At 46.1% G+C, this 16,022-nt stretch overlaps 1 long non-coding RNA gene across 7 annotated transcripts in view; it reads right to left on the reverse strand.

The window, feature by feature from the left end:
- The window catches only part of LOC142886982 (uncharacterized), a 36,059-nt gene that overhangs the window by 18,139 nt on the left and 1,898 nt on the right, over window positions 1-16,022 (reverse strand). The window lies entirely within an intron of this gene.

Here is a 16,022-nt window from a genome sequence, read left to right on the forward strand (position 1 = left end):
TTAAAATTCAATACTTGAACTTGAAATATTCTTGACGTCCTGTTCTGTAAAAAAAAAAAAAAGTGCATTATTCCACTTAAAAAAAAAGATAATTGAAGATTCTGCTGAGAATCAGTAACAATTTTTTTCAAAATTTAAAGTTTCTAATTTGTTAAATATCTGAGTCTTCTTGTAAGACACTGCTATTGATAAAATATGAAATTACTTTTTTAGACCTAAAATAATTTAATATCTGTCAAAATGCCACTTTCAGCAGCTCATAAATTCCCCGCACTGCACAAACCCACAGCAAGGGGGATTTTTCCTATTTTTCTTTCTTTATCAGGTACAGTATCGGAGTGCGAAAGTGGGGAAATAACATCCTCAAGCCGACCGTGGCAAGGAGGAAATGAAAATGAAATGAATCCCGCTGCCTCACTTCTGTGCCCCTCTGCAGTGACCGTGAACGTTACAGGCAGCAGACTGTCGATAGGAAAAAAAAAACAAAAAAACTTCTGATCGTCTGCGTATCATGACGGTATTAGAAGGCGGACGGGCCAAAATAAATACAACTCAGGGTTTAGTTTGTGGTCGCCGCACGACAATCCAAATCAACCCCAGAAAACTGAACTCAGGGATTCACCTCCTTACACTCACATTCAAATAGAACCGAGCTACTTCAATAAAACAATCCAAGCCAGTGAGACTTTTTTTGAAGGCCAGGTTGGTCCGGCCTGGCGTTCGCACTGAAAGGGCCGATTCATCCGCGACAGAGTGAACCTGATGCACAATTTTATTGGGGGTGGGGGGGGGTAAAGCTGCAAGACAGAAAATCACAGAGGAAAATATTGGAGCGCTTGTACGTTACTCCAAGCACACGACGACGCACTAAAAATACAGGGATCTCCCCTCGGCGTGCGCGTGCGAGACGCTGGGACGTCTGGCCGAAGTCCAGGTGCCTCCTCTTCTGTAAATATCCCATCATCCCACAGGGTGGCAGGGCCGTGAGTCAGTGCCAAGAAAGTGCTAACTGGACGGACACACGTCGTCCCTCCTCCACCCCTCTGCTCGACACGCTGCCAGCGCACTGGCTCGGGCAGCAGCACTTTAAGTAAAAATGCTAATTTGCACGTCGCGCTGCTTTCTCTGCAGGGGTAGAAGAAAAAAAAAGTTCCACGGAGCAAAGAACGCGCGTGTGGCCAGCGGCCGCGTTCAAGCAGCAGGGAGACACGCTTTAATAACAGGGGCTGCGGCGCAAACACAGCGACGGCTCGTAATGAGTTCACAGTTTACGCAAGCGGTTTGAATCCGAAGTGGTTCGTTTCCGGGCCGCCTGCAGAAAAGAGAGAAAAAGTACAGCAGAGCAGAACAAAGTTGCCCAAAACCCACAATTTCACCCGAGCCGCAGTGATAATCGAGGTTTCCTTGATGGCAGCCGTGAGGGCAACGTTTTTACAACAATGTTGGAACAACAAAGACAACTTTTTTTGAGTGCACTGGAATAAACATGATATTTGGAATTTCATGTTTATCTTCAACATCAGGCAGATTGGATGGAGGAAACCTGCACTTAAGGTTTCCTCATGGCTTGATAAAAGTTTGCATAATTATCAACAAATTAAAACTTAACTCAAATTTAACAAGTCAAATTAAAACTAAAACAGCAGCACAAAACGGATTATTTTAGGACGTGCAAACTGCTGGATGGCTTCTGGTTTGTTTGAAGTTGAAGCTGCACAGAACAGGCCTCCGTGTGTTTCTTCTCAGCGTCAGTCAGCTTGAAACTGCTTGGTGTTTTGCAGGCTAAAAAGAAAAAGCCAGCAGAAGTTATTTATTCCTTTTTTAGCATTTGTTTTCCAGATTTCTGGAGCTAACTGTATTTAAACAGTTACTCAGTTTGTGATGCAGTGACACGCCGGGCTCAACAGTGTTTGCAGCCAACCGCTGTTTTAACGCTGCCCTACCGGACTGCCTCTCTGCACATGCAGATACACATCGCAGAGATATGGAGCAAAAAAAAAAAAAAAAAAAAAAAAAATCTCAGATCAGTTCTGCCATCACGAAAACAAGGCCCGTTTATGTGCTATTAGGGGGCGCTTATTTTTTTTCAAAGCGATGGAAACAACGTGGCGATTAGGCTGACAAACGCAGTGCCACCCTGATTCTGGGGCTCCACAGTGGGAGCCTGTTTGAGGGAAAACGTTGCGGATAAGAACGCCGCACATCTGATAAGGTCCATCTAACTCGCAGCCTATTAGATGTGGCGAATTTACCACTGAAAAGTGGCTGTTTTTGGTTTAGCAGCAGATTGGGGTGCATTCAGAGGTTGTGCCCGCTGGTTTAAAGGATGAGTCCGCGCTTGTCTCTCTCGTTGTAGCTGCAGAAAAGCAGCGGATCAGCCAATCAGAGCTCATCAAAAACGAGTGTGAGAGAGAGAGGAAGTAAAAAAAAAAAAACTCTCGCTTTGTAGTTTGGAGTAAAGATACTGCCAATGTTACATTGAAGAGCAAACAGAGCAGCGTGACCACAGGAGTCCTCTTCCACTCTACGTGTGCTAGAGTGTGTCTGTGTGTGTTCATAGGAATTCCTGAGAGATAATCCTATAATTAGGGCAGATAGCACAGGAAGTTTATTCAGGTGTGTTTGAAACAGGCCTGTCTGCATACTTTACTGTATGGAAGATAATCCAAGAACAAAAAAAAGGCTCAGAACGAAAGACTGCCGAGCTGCTTTCCACTGGTACAAGACTGTGAGATGAAAAAAAAATTGGGATTGAAAAATGTGGTTTATAGGTCCCATATTATGCAAAAAAAAAAAACTGTTGCCTCACAGCAATATATGAAAAAAGTCCATCGTTGGCTTTGTACACTCTAGTTATTTTTTGGACAGTGTGTGCTAAAACGATGCACTTGTGTTAATCAGCACTTTGTGTTGTCACAAAGGGCAACAATCCCTCCGCCAAGGTCAGTGAAGAGGTGCCAGGTGTTGTTGTTTTCACTTGTTTTCAGCCCCCTCCAAACATGTGGAAGGTTCATAAAGCTAAAGGAAGCTAAAAACCTAGCGTGTTTGCAAGGACCAGAGGGCTAAACATGCTGCATTCTGGACAAGATATTTTCACTGACGGTCTGATGCTGCGCTACTGCAGTCAGGGGTGAAACAATAATAACAATAGGATATGCAAATGACCTCATCTAGATATGTGATTTTAGTTTCCGAGAGAAGAATTCTGACAGCTTTGTTTCCTGATCTATGGCCAAATAAAGGCAGCCCTCTCTGGTCTCTGTGGGTCCCATACAGGAAGCAGATGGCCTTCCTGCGCTCTCCGTGTGGGATCATATACCCTCCATAAGCCCATTAACACCTTGGATACAGTAGCAATATAGCCTCGCCGCGCATTAAACTCCCTCTTGCACGTCCTTAATCCCGTCATCGCTGTTGTCTTTGGGGTTTTTTTATTTTCCTTTCCGAAAACTTTTTTTTTTTTCTCTCACAACACAAACAAAATCGCACTGAGGCTGCGTGGAGCCATTAGCCGTAAATTGCCAAGAACAGTGTGAAAACCCAGTTGGAACCATGTGGTTTCTAAACTGCCTCCTTCTCGCCGTGTTTTCGGAATCACTTCCAGCTGCTCCACGGCCACTAATGGCACCTTGGGCCCGCAGCGCCGTTTCAACGGCGGCCAAGTCTCGGCTCAGCCTCTTTCCCGCTAGAAGCCGTTGAAGGCTTTAGGCCGCGTTACCGGCAACAAAAGGAAGCCCTCGCCGAGTGTCCCCGACGCTGCGTTCACGGATGAGCTGATGAAATCTGAAATTGGCCACTTTTAAAGGTTAAAGAGCAGAGAACTTAAAGGCACAGTGCCTGGCGTTTCAGGGTAAATCTGCAGGAATGAAAAGGAAATATTTTTATTAGATAAAGTGACTGAAAGTAATTCATGTTTGTGTATTTCCTTGCTAATATTTATATGATCAATTTTTATCTGATCAGTTTCCTGATTTTTACTCCTTTTAATTTTAGCTCCTAATAATAATGAGGCGGACACGTCAAAAAAAAAAGAAAAAAAAAAGCACAAAAGGCATCTTTGTGTCACGCTCCTTTGTCTCTCCTCTCCTCTCTGACTATAAAAGCTCAAGTCTAAAAGAATCCTTCGTCTTTATTGACCAAAAAGCACCTCAAACTTCACCCACGCACTCAAAGTTGCGCAGGGAGCCCAGGCTGCAGTGATCATCAGGCGATCAATCAGAAATCGGATGTGAACGGACACTGTCAGGAGATATCTCGCCACGGTGCTCATGAACCGTCTGCTTCTGCGGTGCAAAAACCAATGGCATCGCACAACTGGCACGCAGCGTCGACGAGCTACAGAAACAGCCTTGGGAAAACATCTCGTCACGTCACGTCACGACGGGGAAATTTGTTTCCACTTTGTTTACGTTCGACGGGACCTCAACTCTATGGGGGCTATCAGTGACATCATCTGAGAATGGGGAGGGGAGGGATGAGAGCTGATAACCTTTGACCTCCCACACTCCTAATCCTCCTACACACATTTAAATAAGCTGCCATGGTTTAGAAAAAGTTGCAAATTGATTAAAACCCTCCATAAAATGTATTTTGAACTGTTGGTGAAGAACCTAACCACATTCTCTGATACTATTCAAGGTCCAGTCAGTAAGATTTAGCATCTGATGGGAAGACCATTGTCCGTGTCAATCCCTGTGTTCTGATTTCCCTCTAGATTTCACATCTTTCTTAAAATAGTCAAGCTAAAAACTATTAAACTTGTTCAGATCCATGTTAATTCTATTTTAATTATCAATATTAATATTATTTAGTGTCTAAAGTCTATTTTACATCTATATATGTAAATAATAAATGACTACTATTAGGGAATAAAAACAACATGCATCTACTATTTCTGTGACTAAGGTGTTAACCTTTATACCTTTTCTCATTTCATATTTTCTTGTATTCCATTTCCAGTCAACAGGTGCCTTTAAATGTGACCCATTGGGCCTTTATGGCTGGCTTTGCAGAATTAATGTAGTATTAGTTCAGATTGCATAAATAAAGTTGAAGAAATCTGGGGCAGGTTTGTATCACTTCGAACGGGAGCGTGTCTAAGAGTTCCTATTTGTAACGGAGCCCATGGCTCTGTCGGTACAACACATTTTCTGCTTCATTTACTCCTCATGAAGGGTTCTCTATGTAAACCCTCACAGTTGCATGTCATGCATCACATGCTCGTGTGTTAATTGGCTGCCCGTGAACCCAACTCGGCCTGGTCAGATGGACAATAAACGGCCGAGTTGGTCCTGCGCCGTGTCGATAGCAGATCCAGGGCACATCTGGTGTCAATACATTCTAATAGCTTATTGTAATTCTCCTTTTCCTGGACTAAACATGCTGGGACAGAGGCCCATTTTTATGGCAGTCAGGCTCAAATGGAGCCAGACTGCCATCACTAGTGCAGGAGAGGTACTGCAGGACAGTGGCGAGAAAGCCTTGCTTTGCAGTTTTAAAGTCTGCTGTTTTACATTGCCTACACGTTTTGACTGAACAAGCAGTGACCACAAGCAGCTCATTCCACAGGGGAGTCCGTCTGCAAATGTATGCTAGTTCTTCATAGAATCAGGAGTTTTTCCATCTTCTACGACTTTTTACAGTGAAACTGAATGAAAATATACACAATATACGTGTGTTTTATATTAAACAAGTGTTGTTTCAGTGACCGGGTTGCCCTTTAAACTACCTTCAATGCACCTATTTGTTTGCACAGAGTAGAATTATCCCCTCATTTGAAGGAAGCAGCGGGCTAATCCTGCTTCCTTGCAATGGCATATCAAGGTGAGTTGTGCTGCTATGGTTTGGCCCTGACTAGCTTTTAAACACTATGGCCTCAATTTCTTTTGTTTTCCTCTGAGCTGTTTTTTATTTTTTTACTTTTCTGTTGTTTATTTTTTTCTCTCTCTTTGCTTGCGGGTCATTACATGTCTCACAGAAAAGTCACAGCAACAAAAACGATAATGAGTCAAATGTTTTCAGCATGGATTATTTTAACAGGCGTTTGGACAATGAAGCAGAAAACCTTGTCTCAGTGGCCACGGAAGCTCAATGTCAAAGAAATGTTAAATTCAGACAACTTTTATGTTCAACTACCTGCAATTTATTGCAGTATCGCAGTGTAGCCGGATTAATGGATACATCCTGTTGGGAGCTGAGGGAGTAGATCCCTCCACCCTGCAATTTTCTGATCATGTGGCTTTTTAGCTGGCCAGCATGTTATGAAACTAGACCAAAGTCTTCCTTTGTTAAACACTATTTATTCTGAGCAACCAAGAACTTGTGTCCCGGGCCATGTGACACGAGCGTGATGAATGAATTTCAACGGTCTGCTCGCAAAATAAACTGGCCATTCATAGAATCAAAGAGAAAAGGTTGATGTCAAAGATGAAACAAAATAAAAATCCCGCCTCCCTCGGAATGTCAGTGGTTTTTGGTTGTTGTTTTTTTACCAATGAAAAAGTCAAGCAAAGGCTTCTGGCCTTCTGCGACACTGCTGCCACCAAAAGCACGAGGGTAGAGCGATGTGGAGGAGGAGCTTCCCAAGGGTGAGAGATTAGCTCATGCTCCCTGGTGCCACCGCTGCAGGCGTGTCACCGTCCTCCCCGATGAAAAGGAAGGATGACGTCTCTGGCATCAGTCGCCCAGGCTGCCAACCACGTGAGATGCCGTGTCACTTTACCCCTAACAGCAGTGGCCTGAAATCAATCACTCACAATGTTGGATTTTACAAACCCGGCAGACGCTGCTACGGCAGGGCGGCGGAGGCGTGGGACTGATGGTATACTGGCTGCCTCCGCAGTGACGGAACCTTCCCAGAACTGTAATTATGACCAAGTAACCGTGATTGGTCGTCTTGCACAAGGAAGTCCTGCCATTTCCAGCTTAATACAAAGACAAATGTGGCAGGAGCTCCCAACAAAGTTTGCCAATTTGTACTTGGGTGTGATCCCTTGTCGTCTCTCTCGACTACTTCAGAGTTCAGAATGTGACGCTGGAATGTAGAAATACAAAATGCCAGAAAACCTGATCTGATGCCTCTCTTCCTCAACACAGCAGGAGAGGAGACATATTTTTCACTTACAACTAGCACTGTTTTAGTTATACAAAATTCTCACCCAGGTTCGCTCAGCAGATAAAGTCACACGAAGAAAAGTTGCAGAAAACAGGATTTGGACATGCAGTCCAAAAAAAAAAAAAAAAAAAAATCTTCCTGCAGACATTAGAACAGTGAAGCAGGGTTTTTCTCAAAAATCAACCTGGCTGGAGGTTTTCCAAAAGCTTTTCCAAAACCTCCAGCTACAGCGACCTCGAACAGATGTGCTTGACGGTCGAAAAAGCCAAACCGCGCAGAAAGAGCTACACTGGTAAAAAAGAAAAGAAAAGAAAATACCCACGTACACGGGGGCAAGGCCGCGGCGAGATACAACACTGCCCCTCCCGCTTCATTTTCCTCCACTGTGTGCAACACCTTCAGGATTTTTTGCTGACGCACCGATTCGCTTGGAGCCGGAGGCCCCGAGGAGCTCCTGCAGCGCTGACAGATATGGACTCCTAGAAAATAGAGCAAGGGGTCTGCGCGGTTTCCTCCCTCAGAGAATAATCCCACCGCTCCCAACCACACACACACACACACACACACCAAAGGCAGCTGTTCAACATGTGCATTTCCATGCAGGAGGACAAAAAAAAAGAGAAAAAAAGTAAAAAGATGTGGCACGTTCCCACCTGTTAGCACCGGCAGCAGCAGCGGCGGCGGGCGACCCTGACTGACAACTACCCTCTGGCCATCATCACCTCCCAGCGGCTGAAGAACTGTCCAAGCAAACAGTCCGTCAGCAGCACGTCGGAAGAGCCGCACGCCATCAGCATCAACAACCGCTCCCATGTCTCCCCTGATTACTGGACAAAAGGCCTGTGAAAACGAGAGAGAAAACGTCCCTCGTGTTTGTTACTGGAGGCTCGCTTACTGGAACACGAGCCACCGGGTTGGGATTAAGCGCCGGCGCTGACTTTGGTCAGCATCTCTCGGCAATTGCGTTGAAAGGGGAGGTGGGTAAAAAAAAAAGAGACGGGAAAACCTGCTTCGGTAGGTTAAGCCGATGTAGGTGAAGGACATTTCTCCAGTCATACACACAATTTATTTTTTGAAGTTTGGTCTTTCATTTCCATGCAAAGTAGTTTTTCAGCTCCCTAAAAACAAACACTGGCAAACCTCGGTTTGGTTAGATTTTCAGAAAACTCTGTTTTACTGTTTTCACATATACAGGAGACTGGAGGTTTTTTTAGGCTTGTCCATTTCAGATGGACCAGACCTGCACACAAATTTAATCTCTTAAAATCTGCTCTATACCGCCCCCTAAACAACTTCAATTGCGTTTGCGCCCTCTACGAAGTGCTTTCGGCTTTTTCCACCCAAATTTGACCCCCTGAATATTCTCCAAAGCTAACCAAATTTTGCACGCGTGTGTGTGTTTTTGTTTTCTGTGTCACCACCATATTGTAAATACTGTTTGTCATCATTTAAGGTAAAAAAAAAAATCAAACAGAGCAACAAGGTTTATTTAATGACCGTGCCCCCATGAAAGGGGGGACAGATAAATTTCCTGTTATCGTCGGGGATCACAGGGAGTGTTCCGAAGGTGTCGGGCTGCTACGGTGGAGGCATAAATCCGTCTCAGCCGCTGCTCCGGATTTGAAAAACATCCCGATGAACGGGCAAAGATCTTTGACTCCTTTCACACGAGTGACAGATTTACGGGGTCTCGCCGTGGAAACAGATCAGCCCAACGTGCACATAAATTCAGAGGGTGACCGGTGAACGCCGCCCTCGTCTCCTCCTCCCTCCGTCCGGTACCTACCTGCTGAGGACACAGCAGCAGATGAGGTCAGGCGGCGGCAGCGGCATGGTAAAGTCATCAAGCGCCGGTGATGCGGAGGAGAGGAGGCTGCCTCCCCTCAGCCGGAGGACAAGGAAATGAAATATTGATCCGAATTCTCTCTTTTACTTCTGCTGTCACTTGCGCGGTCTCGACTCCCCATGACCAGATTTATTCATGTTATTCTGGAGCTCATCCGGTAACGTATGGTGGACGTTGCTCCCGCGTTCGAGCCGGACGCCTGCCCATCATCCAAGAGCCGCGAGTCCTGAGGTTGACCCGCTGCATTAAAAATAAAGGGATCCACGTATGTGTCCAAATGTCCTGAAGATGACAAACTGCTCCAGAACTCCCCACGGAATCCTCAGCTCATGTTTACAGACAACGCCAGCTAATATATTACAAACACGTCGACTGATATTCCATCTGATGGCAACGGCCTACAATAGAAAGGCCTTGTTGGGGTATAATTAGAGTGTCGCATGTCATATTTACTGGATATGACATCATGTCTGACCTCAATATTTTTCTGTTCCTCAAAACTATGGGCAGGCCATTATTGGATTTGGCCGATCTGCTATTGGGGTCGGCGGGGAAACGATTCTGACATTCATGCATCAGCCACAATCTTTCTAATTTGAAATCCACATTCAATCCGACGGCCTTCGTTCCCGAGTCCATTGGCGACACAACCTGTGGCTGTACAACGTTGCTGTAGCTGTTGTATTTCCTGCCATGAGCCGCCAGAGATGGCACACTGCTTGAATTGTCATGAATTTTAACTTTCAACTGAAAAAAATCCGCTGATAATTGTTGCAAGTTATCAATATCAACAGTACCAAGGGGTAAAGTCATAGGCCAGCATATGTGCTGTCAGGTTTATTGCTGGTTCTCAGAAGTTTTGAGAATCATGAAATTTTTTTAGCACGCAATGAATCTCGGCATTTAGGCAGCAACATCTGCAGATATGGATACATGACTACAATGCTGAAATCAGCCAATCTGTGGCCTTACTGATTTATCGTTCATTTCAAACAACAGTTTTCAGAGCCCAAAACCGGTTTGAAGCATCACAGTCAGACTCACAAATGCAAAGCAAGGTTCAGTTCATAAACAACAGCTTGGACAACATTTCTGCTGAGCTGAGCTGACCTTGGTGATTACAGTCAGGAGACAGCTTGGTGTTATCGTTCGTTCCTCCTACTCCTCACACTGCTGCCGCTGCTCATGCTCACACCACTGATACCCCTTCACTTGCTTTGGCCGGGGGAGTGAAGACACAAACTTCCTTCCAATTCCAACACAAACAGTGGTCTCTCAGATCCTGTCTGTCTCTCTGAGTAGAGCTGGTAGCGCCTTATCAGGGCTCCTCATTCGACACTTGCAGAGGTCAAGAGGCTAGCATGAAGCTTCCTGCCCTCCCACATCAGTTTGAGTGCATTGTGACGCATCAGGGCTGCCTTGAGCAAATCAAGGTCAAATATGTGTTGAAGCGCCCTGCTGCCGCTGGCCAATAATTCAGCAATTACCCCGCTGTTGGCTATGAGCCTCGCAACCGGCTGCGCTACCACCCAAGCCAGCCAGCCGACGGCTGTGGAATACTGATGCTCAGCTGCAGGGGCCCTTTTGGAAAACGCCAATGGCCTGTTTTTGTGACGCCCCTTTTGTCTTTTATAATGGGGGAGGGAGTGAAAGGGACAGGCTGTCCAGGGACTCGCTAATGTTCAGACTGGGTTTGTTTACAATTTTTAGGTTCACCTTGTCGTTTGCAGTCTGAACAGTCTGAAATGTCACTTTTGGAAACATTCCTCATCAGAATCTGAATCAAGTTTTAAAAGGTGACCCTGCTAGAGCGAGAATCGCATTAATCAAACTCTATTTCAGACTTTCTTATTGTTTAACTTAATTGGAGGGGGGGGGGGGGTCAATTTCCTCCAGAGAAATTGATCGCAGAGCTAATTTAGACGTCCAACGTTCAAACAACATTCATTTTAATCAGTGCACTCATTAATAACATTTAATTGCATGTGACCTTTGTGTTATCACCAGCTAAACGTCATGTAATACAAGATGCTCTGTAATTAGCCTGTATTGTTTGGCCCGAGCCTCATGTATACAATTTGGAAATCCATCCAAGCTAGAGTAAACAGGCTATTTTTCAAAGCCTACAGCACTTCTGCAGCATATTTATAAATGGCCCGATTCAGACATTTTATACATTTAGCTATGAACTCCAGTATTAGCGGGACCTCAAAACGTCCTCATCCCCGCAATCTCGATTCGGCCGAAAATATCGCAGCCATCGACGAAAGAAAAATATACATGTTTCACTCTGGAAACAGGAGACAGAACATGAGCGAGCTGCCAGTGATCAGCCGTAATAACCAAACGAGGACGCCTGGCAGGAAATTACACGCATGTCGTTCCTGGGCATCACAGGGTAGTGCTGACTTGCCCAAAATAAGCCCTGCCAGGAGCAACAATAACGCGCACAGATCTGTGTGTGTGTGTGTGTGTGTGTGTGTGTGTGTGTGTTAAAACAGCAGAGGCTGGCAGCCACTCCTTCCCCTCATTATTTCTGTCTCCTTCCCCTGCTAGAAAATCCTCAGCCGTCTGATGCCATCTCTAATAGCCAAGACAATCAACAAATCACAGACGGGTCCTGTGAGTGGCTCCTCGTGAACGGTGGCCGACCAGAGATGAATGATGTCAAGACGAAGCGGGTGCCACAGCAATAATGTCCAGAGGGACGGCGGCGGATGGAGCACGGGATTAGTCAAGATAAATATTGTTCTGTGTATACATGCTGGGATTTTATTTTTATTTTTTTTTACCCAAAATGGGCTGTATGTCATGCCTTAAGTTACGTTGACAATCCTGCGAGCTAGCCATTGGAGTTGCTAGGGTTCATTTTAAGCACCTAGCATACGGTTCCCATTAAAGAAATTGTCCTCCTCTGTTTGAGACTCTAAACTGGCAGGCCGCCTGTTTGAATCATAGATCACTGTGTTTCTTCCCTGACTTCAGTGAACCAGCAAAGTATGATACATTATCAAAGAATTCTACCGCATCCAAGAAAGCAGTGCGTTTAGCCCTCTGTTTACAGCCTGCTGCGAGGAACGCTGGGTTTTTCAGCCCCCTGCTAAAGCTGGTTCACTGCTCGACCTTCCACGTCTTTGGTGGGGCGTGGCCGCCAAGGTGGTGGCAGGATGGAGCAACCACCAGGCGAGGAGAAGTTAAGATGTCCTTTGTGACATCACAAAGCCTCAACTTCCAAAAATGTCAACAATTGTTAAGAATGCAATCAAAAAAGTGAATAATGTCCAATAATTTATTGGGGGTTCAATACTCTTAATGCATGAAAAGCTTATTCAACAGAACAGATACATGACTGCTGTCAGGAAAATGACATAAGCCTTTATATTCAGAATTCAATCTCTCATTTCTAAACACAAAATGGGGCCTCGCACAAAAACCTTTGGCCTCGTGGTGCCGTACGTGTGTCTATATTTTCTATACATCACATATTTCCAACCAGCTTTGTTTCCGACGAAGAAGGGATTCAACCTCTCCTCACTGTCAACGAGCACTTTACAACTTACGGGAGCCCTCTGGTTTTCGGGTGCATCCTTACAGTATTATGACCGCAGCTACTAACACCCTTTATCTCCGACATCACGTCCGACGCCACGACCGGCGAGACGCTGGATCCATTTATTTTAAATGCAGCGAGCGCCGCAGTGTGTACTCTGGCCGGGTCTCACGTTTCACTTTCACGACACACTGCACTCATCTCAAGGACAAATATACAGCCAAGTGTTTCTCCACTGCATCGCAGCTCTTAATGGCCACGCTGCTTATTTTGCCACGCCGGCAGAAAAGAACACGATTTGCCAAGGAGGTGGGACCCGGGAAGGGCCCGCAAGCTCTTGTCTGCTGCCACTGTCCTCAGCTCTAGGATCTATATTTGAGGAGTTAGAATTGAGGGTAAATATTATCAAGTGCAACCGGAGAGGGTGTTGTGTATTTGTGCTGGGGGAGCCAAGAATGCTGAGAAACTGAACACCTCCGTCGTCCCCGACCGCAGGGGAGAGACCATGTACCTCCACGGGGCGCCACCAGCCCTGGGGGATAGCAGGGTCAAAGGTCAAGGTAGAGGGTGACGTCATTTCCACCACTTATGCCCAATTCAGCAGTGTCTAAAACAAATATTGAGCACTGGGATGTTGCTTTTAGTCAGCACAGCCACGTTCTCCCACGTCTTTTTCTTTTCCCCAAGTCTCTCACCACCGGGTGGAAGAGAAGACGAGCAGCCAGACTCTCCCTCTTACCTCACAGAGGGGAACTGTCAGCGCCCTCATACACTTGTGGACGGCTTCCCGGGCCTGTTACAGCAGTGGCACCAGTGGTAATTGCTCTAATCCTCCTGGTATCCCGTGGTAAACAAAACCCCAGCGCGCAGCCATTATCCATTCACAGCCAAAAGGCCGTCAGATAACAGAGTGCATCGGGGAGACGAGAGTGAATGGAGCGAGATACAAGAGGGAGGGGAAAAGGATGAGAGGAAGCGAACCAGGGAGCAGATGAGGGCACAAAGAAAGCAGGAAGAGGAGACTATTTAATTGCATTATATAACGCTCTCTGCTGCCGGCCGGGCAGCTGCTGTTCTCTCTCCATTTCTAGAAGGAAGCTTTTCTGCTTTCGTCTGTGTGAAATTCTGAACCTTGCGCCATCAAAATTCTGACGCTGTAACATAACTGCGTAGGGTCATTTCCTCGTAAAACCTGAAAGTGTGCAGCGAAGCAAGCGAGACAGTTGCAGCTGCAAGGTATTTATTTTTTTCCTGCTACATGTGCCAGAGCCTTGGCACGCATTATCTTGGTTAAAGCCAATGTCTCTGTTGCATTTCTGCTATTATCAAGGAAGAAACGGATGTGGGAAGAGAAACTGGTGGCTACATTGTAAGGTTTTGACTCCGAGCATTTTGATTTGTCAGACATCTGCCACACTCCTCTGCAGGGCCCCTTTCTGAAATCTACCCCTGTCCAAAATATGTTTCAGAAAAGAAAAGAAAAAATCACCTGCAAATGAAGTGCACAAAGAAAACAATTCTGGCGCACAAGGGTCTGAACTCGGTGTCTGACCCCATCCGTGACCTTGCCTTGCCCTCGCTTACTTCATCAAATGCTCCAAATCTGTGGGAGCCAAGACATATTTCTGGCCGCGACGCTCTCATCTTACCGTAACAATATGATTCAATAAGTGCCTCCATTGTTATGGAAAGCAGGGGCCGAGCCGTCTGCCTCTTGCAGTCGGTATCGAAATTCAAGCTGCAGTAATGAACCTTCTGCTGTTAAGAGTTAAGTTCTTCAGCAGACTCCACCCAAACGGGACGGGTGTGTGTGTGTGTGTGTGTGTGTGTGGTGGGGGGTGGGGGTGAAGGGCAATGATGTAAATGAAAGTCTTACAGTGAAAGAGAGAAAGTTCATTTTCCCGCTGCGATCTTATTTTGGATTTAAAAGCGAGTTGAGGTAAAACAGCAACGAACATTTTGGGTTTTTTAATACGTTTTTTCATTGTCTGTGAGCGCGCAGCTCTTAAAAAGGAGCCTTGCTGGGAAACCTGTCCCATGCGCATGGCAAATAATTTAACTCACTCTGAAGGCTTGAAATGCAGCGCCTCCTATAATCCCATGTGGTATGTTCCCACTTAAGCAGTAATTGTATTTTCTCTCGGCGTATTTAATAGAACAACACGGCAGCCGTGCTCTTAATTTCTTCCTTGTGCTTCGGAGGACAAGCCCAGTGTTGAGTGCACAGAGACGTGCACACAATTAGCTAATATAATTTGCAGATGTGCCGCTCTGAGCTCTCTCTCTCTCTCTCCCTCTCTCCCTCTCTCTCTTCTCCCCCCTGCTTCGCCACAGCTCTGCCCGGCAGGCCTGGCCAGTCCGCGGCTCCGGACACGTCAATGTCCGCTCTTACCCCACGGTGACCCACCGGCCGCGTGCATTTCAGATGACGTCGTGATTAAAATGCACTAATTTGATAATGAGGCAGTGCAAGCCGCACCCTGGCATGCTAATTTAAAGAAAAGTTTTTCCCAGGCTGCCAGTAAAGCATATGTAATGCCGCGCAGCATGTACAGTAGCCCACTGGCACCCTCTCTTGAGGTCAACTGGGGCATTTCAGGGGTGCTGATTTCACACCACAGTCATTACAGTCTTAGCAAAGGCATCTGATGCATGGCTAATAGCTATCTGTGGCAATTTCACAAAAGGTTAAGTTTGAAGCTCCCAAACAGTTCAAAGGCTCACACGCTGGAAAAGTAATGTAGTCTCGAGGGCACATGACCACATCATGTAAATGACACGTATCATCAATTATTTTTCTGAAAGTTTCAGCACTGCCAGGGCTTTGTTAGATCACACGTGCTTCACACACAGTGGATGTGCAAATGTGCATATGCAAGCGGTAAATCCTGCCCATCGTTATCCGGCCTCGGCAGCAGTCATACAGTCGCGCTTGCAGCCTCTAGTCCATCCCTCAGGAATATCATTCAGCGGCGAGTCACAATGCACAGTCATTTTGCCCCCAATTCCTCCTCATCAAGAGACAAAGAGGAGAAACAAACAGGGAGCGGGTAAAAGAATTTGGCCCCTTTCGCATCCCGCCGCTTGTGCCATCTGCACGGCGACTGTTAAAGCCCAGAGAAGTGGAAGAGAAATGATTGAGCTTGCTCAATGAGGCCTGTTCTGCAGGAGCAAGGTTGTTTTTTTTTTTTTGTTGTTGCGCAAATCAAATCTGCCGCGTGACCCATTTGTGGTGGACGTGTATGCGAACACCCATGTACCCTGTCCCATTTTGAGCTCGCTAATGAGCAGAGCGGACGTTTCTCCCGTACACATCACCATCACCTTTGCCTGCAGGAATCCCTTATGGCATCAACCGCTAAACGGTTCCAAATGATGATGATAAAGAGGAAAAAAATGGAACTGCAACCATCTTGAGGCGCACGGCCGCTACTGTGGATATCATCTGTCTGCTGACGCCCAGAGGGTGGTCGCGCTGGCCTCGCTCTCACAGGCGCAGGCTTCCATTTGTC

This window comes from Nelusetta ayraudi, unplaced genomic scaffold (genome assembly GCF_046127955.1).
Source record: "Nelusetta ayraudi isolate G7.1 ecotype Tasmania unplaced genomic scaffold, CSIRO-AGI_Nayr_v1 ptg000016l, whole genome shotgun sequence".
In the NCBI taxonomy this organism is placed as follows: Eukaryota; Metazoa; Chordata; class Actinopteri; order Tetraodontiformes; family Monacanthidae; genus Nelusetta; species Nelusetta ayraudi.